We start from the raw sequence: 15432 nt of genomic DNA on the forward strand, positions 1-15432 counted from the left end.
ACAACGTGTTTTCTCTGCAATGTGCATATACAGTTTTCACGGCTATACATTCATTTCATATGACATTTATAGAAAACACTGTGTGGTGCCATAGAAGGGGCATTATTAGCCCAGGTATGAACAGACCTAGAATGGAAGGTGAGGCCTGCCATTGACGGATGTGTGAGCTTGACCAGTCATTTAGTCCTCTGAACTTTATCTTTTCAGTTTGTGTTTTTCTTCAAACACTTGTGCTTTATATTATTCAGAATATTTTTATGATTTTAAAATAACTTTTTAAAAATTAATAGGTCTTTACTTTTTAAAAAAAGTAAACAGCGTAAGCAAGGGCATGGTCAAAAATTATATATTTTAAAAACCAAGTACCTGTCTTCAATCAAAATACAGTGAGTTGGCAGATTCAATTAAGACAGAAAATATAATTCCCAGTGTCTTAAATTTCACTTTCAAATTACTACATGCTTATCATAAATGAAGGCAAAAAGAGAAAACAAAATATTAGCACAAAATAATTTTGATTTTAAAATGGCTGCTTAGTCATTCTGACATCATGATCAACGAACTAGACTGGTTTCACTAACAAAAATTGATTAAATTATATTAATGCACTATCTGCCATGCTTAAACATCTCCTTGCTGAAACAGAGAAATGGCATGGGATTTAGCATCAATTCTATGTATGACCAGTTTGCAATAAATATTGCTTTGAATTAGATGTGATTTAATTTGTCATGACTTTTGCATCCCCAGAAACCCAGTAAGGAGTTTAGCTGTTAAGATGAACTCAAGCATAGAGTTCTTTTGTTAATCATTAATGGCCACATTCAGCCAAAATTTAATATCCACAGCTGCCAACCACAAAAGTTCAGTTGTCTCCTGAATGCTAGCATTACAGTCTAATCTAATAATGAACATTGTAGCTCACCCTCAGCTATAAACAATCACACAGAGTATAACCCTTAACCCTGCAGATAAGTGGGTCAGAAACCACTAACCCAGGATAATGGCATGAAGGAAATTACATAAATTTTATGTCATCAGATTAACAAACACATTTAAGAGTATCTCTAAAGGCAATGAAAGAAAAAAAAAATCTCCATAATCCCCTTTCCCTCAACCCCAATTCAACTTTAAATTCAACCTGAAAAACTAGTCAGATAGAGTCATATTTAATGATAAATTATAATAGTTAATATTTACTTAATGCTCTTATTGTTGGATATATTACATATACTATTTCATTTAATTATCACAACTAATTTATAAAATAGGTACTTAATATTAAATGTATTTTATAGATGAAATAACTTTGGCTTAGTAAAGTTAAGAAACTTCCCAAGGTCACACAACCAGAACTGGGGTTTGATCCACCCCAACACCAGAGGCCAGGGTTAAGAACATATGCTCTAAAATATGTATTATGAATATGGAAGGATTTCATGAAATTACTTTTGATCAAAAAAGTTTAAAAATTGCAAGATGATAATTTTAAATATGTGCATAAAATATATCCACATTTATTCATAGAAAAAGATCTGAAATGAAGTACTCAGAGGAATAGTGCTTATTTCTGAAGGATGGAGTATGGGTGAAAATGAATTCTTTTTTGTCAATACTTTTACCTTTTCTACAGTGATTTATGTTATTTTTGATATACTGTTTTGATAATAAAAAGAACAAAGTCATTTTGGTAGTAAAAATAACAAACCAAAATTTATATCATCTGAGGTGGAAATAATAGAACAGATATATTTTAATAATGAATTTAAGAGAAAAGAGAAAAATGGAAAACCTTTATGAAAATTTTTTGAGACAAAGTTTCACTCTGTTGCCCAGGCTGGAGTGTAGTGGCACAATCTCAGCTCACTGCAACCTCTGACTCCCAGGTTCAAGTGATTCTCCTGCCTCAGCCCCCCAAGTGGCTGGGATTACAGGCGCCCGCCACCACACCCAACTAATTTTCGTATTTTTAGTAGAGACGGAGTTTCATCATATTGGCCAGGCTGGTCTTGAACTCCTGACCTCAAGCGATACGCCCGCCTCAGCCTCCCAAAGTGCTGGGATTATAGGCATGAGCCACCGCTCCCAGCCGAAAATTTTAAAGACGTGAAATAAGTGGGAATTAACAAAGGTTATACTATCTAAAAGTCTTGCAGTTATGAGGCAGGATAGGTAGTCAAGGAAGTGACCCTGTTCTCAGGACGCAGCAACCATGGTCACCACAGAGTCAACACAATAAGTGTCAGCATTCGCATTGTAATTGTGCTTATTCAAGTAAAGCTATCTTGAGTAGAGACTTTCCCTTCTAGAGAGCATGCACATTTTGATTTTACCTGTCCTCAAACAGAGCCTTTGCTCATTATAATAGTACAAAACACACCCCTAGGTGAATATTTAAGATGCTAATGAGACATGCAACGTGTGAACAAGCATGTACAGCTACTGCATATGTGCACCCAGAGGACCACCCAGAACATGCTTACTAGTTACACCTCTTTCCACCTCATTATGAATAATCATGTAAGACTCCCATAAAGGGAGTCTCCCTAGTGCCAGTGTTTACTGTCTCATCCTTATGAACAGCCCGCCCTGAATCCTCCCCCTCCCTCTGTGTGTGTGTGTGTGTGTGTATACTGTCTGTCCTGCACTTACCTTTCAAAATACTTTTTATTTTGTAATAAATTACTCTATACTGCATCTCCTTTGCTGTGTGTCTCTTGTTTCAATTCTTTTAAACCAAGAACACAAGAACTGAGGTACTACATCAGATGTCAATAGTCACATGTGAAGTGATAATCATATTGTCTTAGTCCATTCTGGCTCCTATATAAAAAACATAAACTGGGTGGCTTATAAACAACAGAAATTTATTTCTTACAGCTCTGGAAGCTAGAAAGTCCAAGATCAAGACACTGGTAGACTCGGTGTCTGGTGAAGGCCCATTATTAGTCTGCAGATGATACATTTTCACTGAGTTCTTGCACAGTGGAAGTGGCAAGGCAACTCTCTAAGGCCTCTTTTCTAAGGGCACTAATCCCATTCATGGAGGCTTTGCACTCATGACCTAATCATCCCCCAAAATATCTTACTTCCTAATACAATCACTTTGTGGTTCAGAATTTCAACACGTAAATTCTGGGGAGATACAACATTCAGACCATAGCATTTATTAATTGGAGAATCCAGTATTTTCTGGGGAGCATTTTATAAATATATTTAATAAGAATCAATTTCTTGACAATTCACAAATGAAAGACACAAAGTATTATGCTAGCCATGCTAAGACCAGAGTTTACTCATCTTAACAGGATAGTAATATTCCTGAGCAAGAATGATCATAGAACCTAACCTCTTACCGCACTACCAGAAGGAAATTATATGCTCCAGATTCCTCTGCCCCTAAATAACACAAGATTAAATCAAACAGTTAGAAGCAAGAAAATAATAGCTCTAGGGAGGAAACTGTAGATCCAACAGTAAATCTCCATGGTTCTACAACTCATCACTTTCATCCTTTCTTCCTGAAAATGCTATTCTTTTAACTGCTTAATTTTATAATGATTGGAATTCACATCAGTTATAATCATAGTAGTTATTATGTAGTATAACTCATTTATTTTTTAATAATTCAGTTTACACTATTGCATATATACAATAACTTCCTAAAATAGAGTATAGAGGTGAGAATCAAATATAACATATTTTTATGTGTAGCCCCAGACTAGGCTTTACTAATCTTTTTTTCCTTCTGAGCATGGCACCTCTCAGAGTAGGGCTTTGAGTGGCTAATCCCTAGTCCTTTGGCCTGAGATCTGAGAAAGTGCTGAATATTGTCATTGAACACTAATTCATGAGTGAGAGTTAAAGGTACAAATTATTCAATGTCTCCCATAAGGCAAAGGATTATGGTACTAAAGTCAGAAAATGCGTCAACAATTTCATCATTTGAAAGACCAGTATGATCACACTTGCTCTATGGAAACATGTGTTAGAGGATAGTTCTTTAAAAGGTAAAATCATGACTCTCATACAAACGTAAAATGGACATATGTCAAGATTTAACTTATTAATGGACAGAATTAGTAAGATGTCAAAAATAGCTTAAATGAATATTCAAAGGACACATATATAGCCAATGCTGAAATGAGTTTGCCAATAGATGCAAAACCGTCAATATCCAAGTCCAATAAAATGTAATATTTGACCCAACCACTGCTACTGGTGCCTGAGCATGCCATCTGGGGTCCTGGCCATGGATCTGCCTACTTACTGCTGCTGGAGCCCACATACAACGTGAGGGAGCTTGACAACAGGCACATGATGCCCACTACCACCAGTGCCTATGTATGCCATCCAGAGGCTTGAGTATGGGCCTATATCACCCATCACCACCACTACCATTACTGGCACACACACAAACAAACACACACACCATTCAGAGGCGTGGAGATTGACCCACCCTACCCACTGTAGTCCATACCCACGCACACCATCAGGGAACCTAAGGACAGGCCCTCCCTACCCACAGCCTTCACCTGTAACATATGTATACTCAGAGACCTGGGGATCAATCCATCCCACCCGCCACCACCAGCACCTTCCAGGGGCCTGAGGATGGACTTATACAACCTGCCACTGCCACCACCAGCAGCAACCATCTGCATGTGCCACCTAGCACTTGTCTGCCCAGCCTGCTGCGCCACCACTGGAATCTGCATGTGATGTCTGGGGACCTGAGGGTTGACCTACCATTGCTATTGCCATTGCCAATGCCACACACACTGCCCACCCACTCAGCCCACCACTGCCACTGCCAGCACACAAGCAAGATACCTGAAAACCCAAGGATTGGCCTGCCAGAACTCATTACCACCAATGCTCATGTATGCTGCCTGGGGGCCCAATAAGTGCCATACCCAGCCTACTGCTGTCATCAATGGGTCCTGAGGACCAGCCTGCCTGATATCCCAATTTCCAGCAAAGCCTTGCTACAGCATGTACTACAAATGGCCCCTGAGGAATCCACAGACACTGATCACAGCAAAAGAAATAAACAGAGACCACATTATTTTACCCACCCAGAATCAAAACCAAGGTGCCCTGCCCAACCAAAACTACAGATACATCTATTTTTAAAAGTATTTCTCTACAGATTCCAATCCATAAAATTGGAAGAAACAATTGTAACATCAGATGCACAGATATCAATATAAGAACACAAGAAACATGAAAAGGCAAGAAAACATGACACTTTCAAAGGAACACAATAATTCCCCAATAACAGATTCCAACAAAAAAGAAATCCATAAAATGCCTGACAAAGAATTCAAAATGACATTTTTAAAACTCAGTGAGATACAAAAGAACACAGATAAACCATACAAAGAAACCAAGAAAACAATTCATGATCTGAATGAGAAATTCAAAAAGAGACAGATATCATCAAGAACCAAATATTCTAAAACTAAAGAATTCAATTGATTAAAAAAAACACACACACACCATTAAGAGCTTAAACACTAGACTAGAACAAGCAGAAGAAAGAATTTCTGAACCTGAAGACAGGTCTTTTGAAATAGCCCAGGCAGATAAAAAGAAAAAAATATAAAAACAAAAAGAATGAAGAAAGCCAAGTAGCATAAGAGACACCATAAAGTGACCAAATATTCAAATGTAGGGAGTTCCAGGAGAAAAGATGGAAAACCTATTTTTAGAAACAGATGAAAATTTCCCAAGCCTTGCAAGAAATATAGACAGCTAGATATGGGAAGCTCAAAGATTCCCCAAACAGGTTTAATCTAAAAAGGTCTTTTCCAAGGAACATGATGGTCAAACTGTCAAAAGTCAAAGATAAGGAGAGGAATCTAAAAATAGCAACAGAGGCTGGTGCAGTGGCTCACGTCTATAATCATAGCACATTAGGAGGCTAAGGCAGGTGGATTGCCTGAGCTCAGGAGATCAAGGCAAGCCTGGGCAACACGGCTGATATGGTTTGGCTCTTTGTCCCCAACCAAATCTCACCTTCAACTGTATTAATTGCATAATCCCCATCTGTCAAGGGTGGGGACCAGGTGGAGATAATTGAATCATTGGGGGTGATTTCCCCCATTCTGTTCTCACTATAGTGAGTTCTCACAAGATCTGATTGTTTTATAAGGGGCTTCCCCCCTTCACTCAGCACTCATTCTCTCTCCTGCCACCCTGTGAAGAGGTGCCTTCCACCATGATTGTAAGTTTCCTCAGGCCTCCCCAGCCATATGGAACTGTGAGTCAATTAAACCTCTTTCTTAATAAATTACCCAGTCTCAGGTATTTCTTCACAGCAGTGTGAGAATGGACCAATACAATGGCAAAACCCCATCTCTACCAAAAATACAAAAATTAGCTGGGTGTGGTGGCACATGCCTATAGTCCCAACTACTCATGAGGCTGAGGCACAAGAATCACTTGAACCTGGGAGGCGGACATTGCAGTGAGCTGAGATCACACTACTGCACTTCAGCCTGGGCAACAGAGCAATATTCTGTCTCTAAAAAAGTAATAATAATAAATAAAATAAATAAAGATCGCAACAGAAAAGCATCAAGTCACATATAAAGGAATTCCATCAAACTAACAGCATATTTCTCAGTGGAAACCTTATAGGCCAGGAGACAATGGAATGATATATTCAAATTGCTGAAAGTAAAAAAAAGGAAAAACCTAGCCAACAAAAATAGTATACCCAGCAAGGTTATCCTTCGAAATTGAAGGGGAGATAAAGTCTTTCCCAGACAGGTGAAAACTGAGGGAACTCATTACCATAACCAACCCTGCAAGAAAAGCTTAAGAGAGTCCTACATCTGGAAGTGAAAGGACAACTACCACCATCATGAAAACATATCACAGTATAAAACTTACTGGTAGAGCAGACACACAAATGAAAAAGAGAAAGGAGTCAAATGTTATCACTACAGAAAACCACAAAACTGCAATGACAAACAATGAGAAAAGAAGAAAGGAACAAACGACATACAAAAAATAGGAAACAATTAACCAAATGACAGGAATAAATCCTCACCTACCAATAACCTTGAATGTAAATAGATTAAATCACCTATGTAAAAGAGACAGATTGGCTGAATAAATTTTAAAAACATGATTCAACTGTACACTGCCTACCAGAAACTCACTTCACCTGTAAAGATACACAAAGTGAAGGGATGGAAAAAGATATTCCCTAGAAATGGAAAAAAAACAACAAGCAGAAGTAGCTATATTTACATCAGATAAGACAGACTTTAAGTCAAACACTGGAATGATACAAAGAAGATAATATAATAAAGAGATCAACCTGGCAAAAAAAAGATACAACAATTCTAAATATATATGCACCTAACACCAGAGTACTCGAGATATGTAAAGCAAATATTATTATACCTGTAGGGAGGATAGACTCCAATACAATTAACAGTTGGAGACTTCAGCACCCCACTCTCATCATTGGACAGATCATCTAGACAAGAAATCAACCAAAAAAATTGAATTTAAACTACACTTTAGACCAAATGGACCTATCAGACATTTACAGGTTTCATCTAACCACTGAATACACATTCTTCTAATCAGCACATGGAACATTCTCTAAAATAGACCATATGTTAGGCCACCAAACAACTCTCAGCAAATTTTTAAAAATTAAAATAATTTCAAGTATCTTCTCAGACCACAAAGAAATAAAACTAGAAATCCATGATAAGAGAAATTTGGGAAACTGTATAAATACATGGAAATTAAATAACATGCTCCTTAATAACTATTGGGTCAATGAAGAAATTCAGAAGAAAATCAAAAAATTGCTTGAAACAAAAATATAAACACAACATACCAAAACCTACAGAATACAGCAAAAGCAGTGCTAAGAGGGAAGGGTATAGCAATAAATGCCTATATTATAAAATAAGATTTCAAATAACCTAGAAAAGCAATAACGAACCAAACCCAAAATCAGTAGAAAGAGAAAAATAGAGATCATAGCAGTACTAAACAAAATAGAGACTGGAAAAAAACACAAAGAATCAACAAAAATGAAAAGTTGGGTTTTGTTAAGGTAAACAAAATCAATAAACCATTAGCTAGACTAACCAAGAATAAAAGAGAGAAGACACAAGTAAATAAAATTAGAAGCAAAAAAAGGAGAAATTTCAACTTAAGCCACAAAAATATAAAGGACCATTACAGACTATTGTAAACAACTATACACTAACAAACTAGAAAACCTAGAGGAAATGGATAAACAAAAGTTTGCACTTCTATATACCAATAACAAAACCCTGATACCAAAACCTGGACACATAAAACCTACCTAGTTTTTCCCTGCTGGACTACCAGCTTAGGGAAAAAAAAAAACCACCAACCACAAAGGAATAGAAAAGCTGAACAGACCAATAATAAGTAATGAGATTAAATCAGTAATAAAGATTCCCAATAAAGAAAAACCCAAGACCAAATGGCTTCAATGTGGGATTCTACCAAACTTATAAAAAACTAACACCAATTCTTCTCAAAACTATTCCAAAAAATCGAAGACAAGGGAATTCTTCCTACTCATTCTATGAATTACCGATACCAAACCTGACAAGAACTCAACAAAAAATGAAAACTATGGGCCAATATCCCTCATAAACATAGACACAAAAATTTGACAAAATACTAGTAAACTGAACAATTCAATCAAAAAATACATGATCAAGGATGCAAAGATGATTTAACATAAGCAAATCAATAAATGTGATATGTCACATTGACAGAATGAAGCACAAAAACCATATAAAAAAGCATTTGATAAAATTCAACATCCCTTCATAGAGGAAAGGCAGCTTTTACCTCTAAGAACTGAAATAAGACAAGAATGCCCACTTTTACCACTCTTATTCAGCATAATACTGTAAATTCTACCCAAAGCAATCAGAGTAAGACAAAGAAATGAAAAGTATTAAATTAGAAAAGAGGAAATGAAATTGTTCCTCTTTGCAGATGACATGATATGACCTTATATAGAGAAAAACCGAAAGACTACCAAAAATTTCTTAGAACTGATAAATTTAGTAAAGTTGCAAGATACAAAATCAACACACAAAAATTAGTAGCATTTCTATACATCAATAACAAACTAGGTGAAAAATCAAGAAAGCAATCCATTTACAAAGGCTACCCAAAAACTACCCAGGAATAAATTTAATCAAGAAGATGAAAGACTTCTACATGGAAAACCACAAAACACTGATGAAAGAAGTTGAAGAGGACACAAACAAGAGGAAAGAGATCCCACACTCGTAGACTGGAAAGATTAACATTGTTAAAATGACCATACTTCCCAAAACAATCTACAGATACAATGCAATCTTTATTAAAAACAAAAAAGTCATTTTTCACAGAAATAGAAAACAATTATACAATGTATATGGAAACACAAAAGATTCTGAATAGCCAAAGCAATCCTGATCAAAAGGAACAAAGCTGGAGATATCACACTACTTGACTTCCAAATCTATTACAAGGCTATAGTAACTAAAGCAGCATGGTATCCGCATAAAAACAGACACATGGAGAATCTAGAAATAAATTCACACATTTACAGCCAACTGATTTCCAACAAAGGCAACAAGAACACACATTGGGGAAAGAATACTCTTTTTGGGCCAGGCGCAGTGGCTCACGCCTGTAATCCCAGCATTTTGGGAGGCCTAGGCAGGTGGATCACAAGGTCAGGAGTTTGAGACCAGCCTGGCCAAGATGGTGAAACCCTGTCTCTACTAAAAATCCAAAAATTAGCCAGGCGTGGTGGCACGCACCTATAATCATAGCTACTGGGGAGGCTGAGGCAGGAGGATCGCTTGAACCTGGGAGGCAGAGGTTGCAGTGAGCCGAGATCACACCACTGCATTCCAGAGCCTAGGCAACAGAGTGAGAGTCCGTCTTTAAAAAAAAAGAAAAAAAAAAAAAAAGAATACTCTTTTCAATAAAGGGAACAGGGAAAACTGGATATCCACATGAAGGATCAGATTAAAACCCTATCTTTCACCACACACAAAAATCAACTCAATAGGGATTAAAGACTTAAGCATAAGTCCCAAAATTTAAAACATATTAGAAAAAACATAGGGGAAATTTTTCAGGACATTAGTCTAGGCAATAATCTTACAGCTAAAACTCCAAAAGCACAGCCAACAAAAACAGACAAATGGGACAAGATGAAAATAAAGCTTCTGCACACCAAACAAAACAGAGTGAAGAGAATCTGTAGAATTTGCAAACTATTCATTCAACAAGGGATTAATATCTAAAATATACAAGGAACTCAGCTCAACAGCAATAAAACAAATAATCCCATTAAAACATGGGCAAATGATCTGAACAGGTATTTCTCAAGAGAATACATACAAATGGCCAATAAGTACATGAAAAAAATGTTTCAACATTACTAACCATCAGGGAAATGCAAATCAAAAACCACAATAATTTATCATGTCATACGAGTTAGAATGGCTATTATCAAAAAGATAAAAAATAAATGTTGGTGAGGCTGTGGAAAAAAGAGAACTCTTAAATACTGGTGGTGGGAATGTAAATTAGTGTAACCATTATGAAAAACTGTATGGGAATTTCTCAAAAAAACAAAAATAGAACTGTCATATGATCCAGCAAGGCCACTGCTGAGGATTTGCCTAAAGGAAAGGAAAACAGTATATGAAGGGGATTCCTGCACTCTTCTGTTTATTTCAGTGCGATTCACAATAGCCAAGGTATGGAGTCAACCTAAGTGTACCTCAACAAATGAACAGATTTTAAGATGTGGTGTATATATACACAACGAAATACTATTCAGCCATAAAAAAGAATGAAATCTTGTCATTTGCAACAACATGGATGAAATTGTAGGTTATTATGTTAAGTGAAATAAGCCAGGCACGGAAATATAAATATCTCATGCTCTCACTCATATGTGGGAACTTAAAAAAGTGGATCTCATGGAGGTAAAGTAGAATTATAGTTACCAGAGGCCGGGAGGGGCAGGGGGATGAAAAGAGGTTAGTTAATGAGTACAAACACACAGTTAAATAGAAGGAATAAGTTCTAGTGTACAACAGCACAGTAGGGTGAGTATAGTTAACAACAATTTATTACTTCAAAATAGCTAGAAGAAAAAATTTGAAATGTTCCCAAAGCAAAGAAATGACAGATGTTTGAAATGATGGATATTCCAAATAGCCTATTGGACTATTACACATTGTATACATGTATCAAAATAGCACATATACCTCAAATATGTACAGTTATTATGAATCAACTTAAATCTTTTTAGCAAAAAGATATATGGGGCCTGTAAAGCCTAAAATAACTACCTGGCTCCTTATAGAAAAAGTTTGCTGACCCCTGATTCACTAGTGATTCTACAGGTTTGCATGAAATTTTAAAAAAATCTTTAAAATGAGTTCTTTATATTAAAAAATGTAATATTTTGAATTATCTTGGGGGCAGTTGGGGGCATCAAATTCATTACCACCCATCTGTCAATATTTGCATCTCACTGAACAAGTACCATTTGCTTTGTTATGAACATGATACTTCTATATAACTCAGAAATCTTTGTGCTCATTCTAAGTATTTTACAGTTTTTCCTAACAATAGTGTAGTCTATATGCCCCCAGTCTAATTTTCTGGGTTTATATATTTATTTAAAAGTATTAGATTTAATATGCAAGCCCTGGCCCTTAAATCCTAGGAAATCCTGCACCCATTGAGATGTAATTAACAACTCCTCCCTTAAGCACTACTAACAGAATGCTGTTGGTGTTAACTCTCCCCAAGAGGTTGGGAATAACAGAAGTAATTGGCTGTTTCTACCATGTGAATGTCTCCCTGGCTGTTTTTCTCCATAAACAGAGATTTCACACGTTGTCATTTTGCCAGCCCCTCCCACCCTACCTTCATTGACGACTTCTTAGTTCTAGGGATCCCACATACCTTTATCCCACCCCCAAAGAACACTAAAATTTGTCAGAGCTGTTTTGCCCTGTTTTATCCAGACTCTTCCATCTAAGGCCAAGGTGGTAGTGGTCAGAGGAGTTGACTTTCATAACCTAAATAAAACCATTGATGTGTTTTTCTAAATAACAGTCATCTCACTTAAATGTCCATTTTTACCTGAGGAAGAACCGGCCAGAGCTTTGAAATGATAGTTTTTCTTAACGTACTCTGGATCAAATTCTTAGTACTCCAACCACCACAAAAGCATAGAAACAAAGTTGAGCTCAGGAATTTGAGACCAGCCTGGGCAACATAGTGAGACCCCATCTCTACAAAAAATTTAAGAATTAGCCAGGTGTGGTGTTGCATGCCTGTATCCCAGCTACTTGGGAGGCTGGGGTCGGAGGATGGCTTGAGCCTGGAAGGTTGAGGCTGCAGTGAGCAGTGCTCATGTCTCCGCACTCTAGCCTGGGCAACAAGGTGAGACCCTGTCTCAAAAAAGGAAATAATAGTATAGTAAAATATATGCCTTCCCCACTCCTGAGCAAATATTGTGGCATTTTTTTTCCTTTTTCTATATTAGCATATATAGTATACATAAATTAGACTAAGTACTTTTATACTTTAGAGGCAAAATACAAACTATTAGCATATATATCAAATTTTAAAATGTTATTAAATCCCCAATTAGAGAAACATTTTCTTCTGATAATAGCAGCTCATTTTAAAGTATATTATGTATTTCCAAAAAGTTAAGATGAATTAGACCAATGACATCTGTATCAAATGACACGAACGATCATAAATCAGAATCATTAAAAATAAGACAAAAATGAAAGAGTAAAGGAAAATGGGGGAAGGAATTTTAGTGTTGTCATTATTGTAACTGCCCAATGGGTTCTTCCTGCCCACTGCACAAACTCAACTCACCAAGACCATGACATTGCAGTAAAACAGTTTGATATGAGGCCAGCCATGCCACGTGGGAGACAAAGCTATTATTCAAATCAATCTCCCTGAAGGCTCAGAGGTCAGGGGTCTTTCAAAGATAGTTTGGTGGGCAGAGAGCTACAGTAGAAGGCATGCTGATTGGTTGGTTTGGAGATGAAATCATAGGGAATCAAACCTGTCCTCTTGCGATGAGTCAGTTTCTGGGTTGGGGGTCCACAGGGCTGGTTGGTGGGTCCAGGTGGGGCCATTCGGTTGTCAGAAATGCAAAAACCCGAAAAGACATTTTAAAAGGTCAATCTTAGGCTCTACAATAGTGACATCAACTACAAGATTAATTGGAGAAGTTGCACATCTTATGACCTCCAGAATAATGACTGGTAATTATTTAGAATTCAGGCCCGTCTCATCCTCCTAATTTGGTAGCCTTTCAGTAGTTTTACAAGGGCAGTTTAGTTTTTGAGAAGGGCCATTATTTAAACTATTAAACTATAGACTAAATTTCTCCCAAAGTTTTAATAGCTTGGCCCACACCCAGGAGTGAGCAAAGACAGGCAGCCTATCAGGCTAGAAGATGGAGTCAGCCATGTCAGATTTCTCTTATTGTAATAATTTTGCAAAGGTGGTTTCATTATAAAATTCTATTGAGCAGAGCATCTCCTTTGATTCTCACAGCCTCCCCTGGAGAAGGTAGGAGCCATGGCAGTATTGTCATTTTATAGACAAAATAACTGTGGCACACAGAGGATAGATGATTTGCTCCAGTCCAGAGAGTTTGAAGTGGCAGGTCCAGGTCTGGAAATTACATCATCCATCTAGAAGCCCAAAGCTCATTCTTTTCTATCATGCCACCTACAGGTTACAGAAATAATTTTAACGTGTAATACAGGTGTAACTAGCAATATGCTTTTAGAATTGTCCAGCAGATATAACACCTTTAGCACTGAGATTCTGGAATTTAAGTTGATTAAAAATCTGTAATAAAACTTCAGCACTCCAGAGAAAGACCCTAAAACATCAAGACCTGCAGATGACAGAAGCAAAAAGTCTATATAATTATAATCTGCCCTCTATTCATAGCCCCTGACTCCTTAAGTCTCTTACCACTTCACAGCACCCACTATCACCCCCGGCTGCACAATCCCCAACACTGGGTCTGGAATCCTATTAATGTGAAGCTGTAGGACTCAAACCTACCTAGTTCAAGGGACTATGACTGTTGCATCATCCCTCCCATTTAAATCACAGCAGCAGCCGAAATCTTGAGGCCAATGATTAAGCCCTCCAGCTATTAACTTGATAATCTGGCTACTAAATACTTTTAACTGCACTGATTTTCAACACAGGAACATCCTTACTTCCAGCTGGGCTATCATCCCAGGCCATTTCCCTTTCTAAATCACTGCTACATTTCTCCCTGCGTGCCTGCCTGTACCCTGTATACAGGATCAGCCATAGTAAATCTATTAGCAATATAGGAAACATCTCACAGAGAATGAATTTTACTGATATCATGCAGTAACTGTCAGTCATAGCTGCTCCTTTGCCCTCGTGCTGGCTACATAAAATAAATTAACATATTGGCCAGTGTTCTTATTGTTTGTGTTCTTTGGATAGTTTGTATTATTTTTATCATGGTTATCTTTGAGATACATATATGGAGAGACAAAGAATAAGCACAGTTTCAACTTCTTTTATGAAGCAACCTACCTATGATTATATTCTTGAAAATAAATTATTGCTAGATTATTTGGAGCTAGCTGTTGGAAAAGAATCTAAAAGAAGCTAACTCTTAATGATTTGGAAAGCAATTGTCTTCTTATAATTTCAAAGGGAAGAAGGAATTCTCTGAAGAAGTGTTTTTAGGAGATGCTTCTATTCTTTTCTAATTTCCTCCACTCAAAAAATTATTCTAAAAAAAGAAATTCAAGTTTCACTCAAATCAGCATCAAAACTGTTTTTTCAAACTTCTTTCAAACATTTTAAAACTCGAACTCCATCCTCTCTATAGAGCTATTTCTTTTGTTCTTACCAGTTTCTCAAATGCCTAAGTCTCACAGATTGGAGACTTGTATTAGATATTAATAGAGAACAATTTTATGTCAATTTTAAGAGGAAGTATCTTTGTCAATATGTGGAAGCAAGAATAAATTTCATGAAATCAAATATTTTTAACAATTATTACGTTTTCACATTTGTGTAGCCAAACTACAAAACCTAAGTCAGGCGCCTTCATCTGGTATATCTCAGCTTTTCCTATGTGGCCACTTTCACAGTGAAAAAATAATTGAATTAGATATATACACACACACACACACACATACATATATATGCACACACACACACACAATTCAGATTTATGCCTGAAAATTCATCTCACAAATGTGTGTGTGTGTGTGTGTTTTTTAAGTTAGACGAGTAGTTTGGGTTAAGGGTGGCCCACTGTTTTCTTTAAAATTTATCAAAAAGGAAATT

Source organism: Macaca mulatta, chromosome 6, assembly GCF_049350105.2.
Source record: "Macaca mulatta isolate MMU2019108-1 chromosome 6, T2T-MMU8v2.0, whole genome shotgun sequence".
NCBI classification, from domain to species: domain Eukaryota; kingdom Metazoa; phylum Chordata; class Mammalia; order Primates; family Cercopithecidae; genus Macaca; species Macaca mulatta.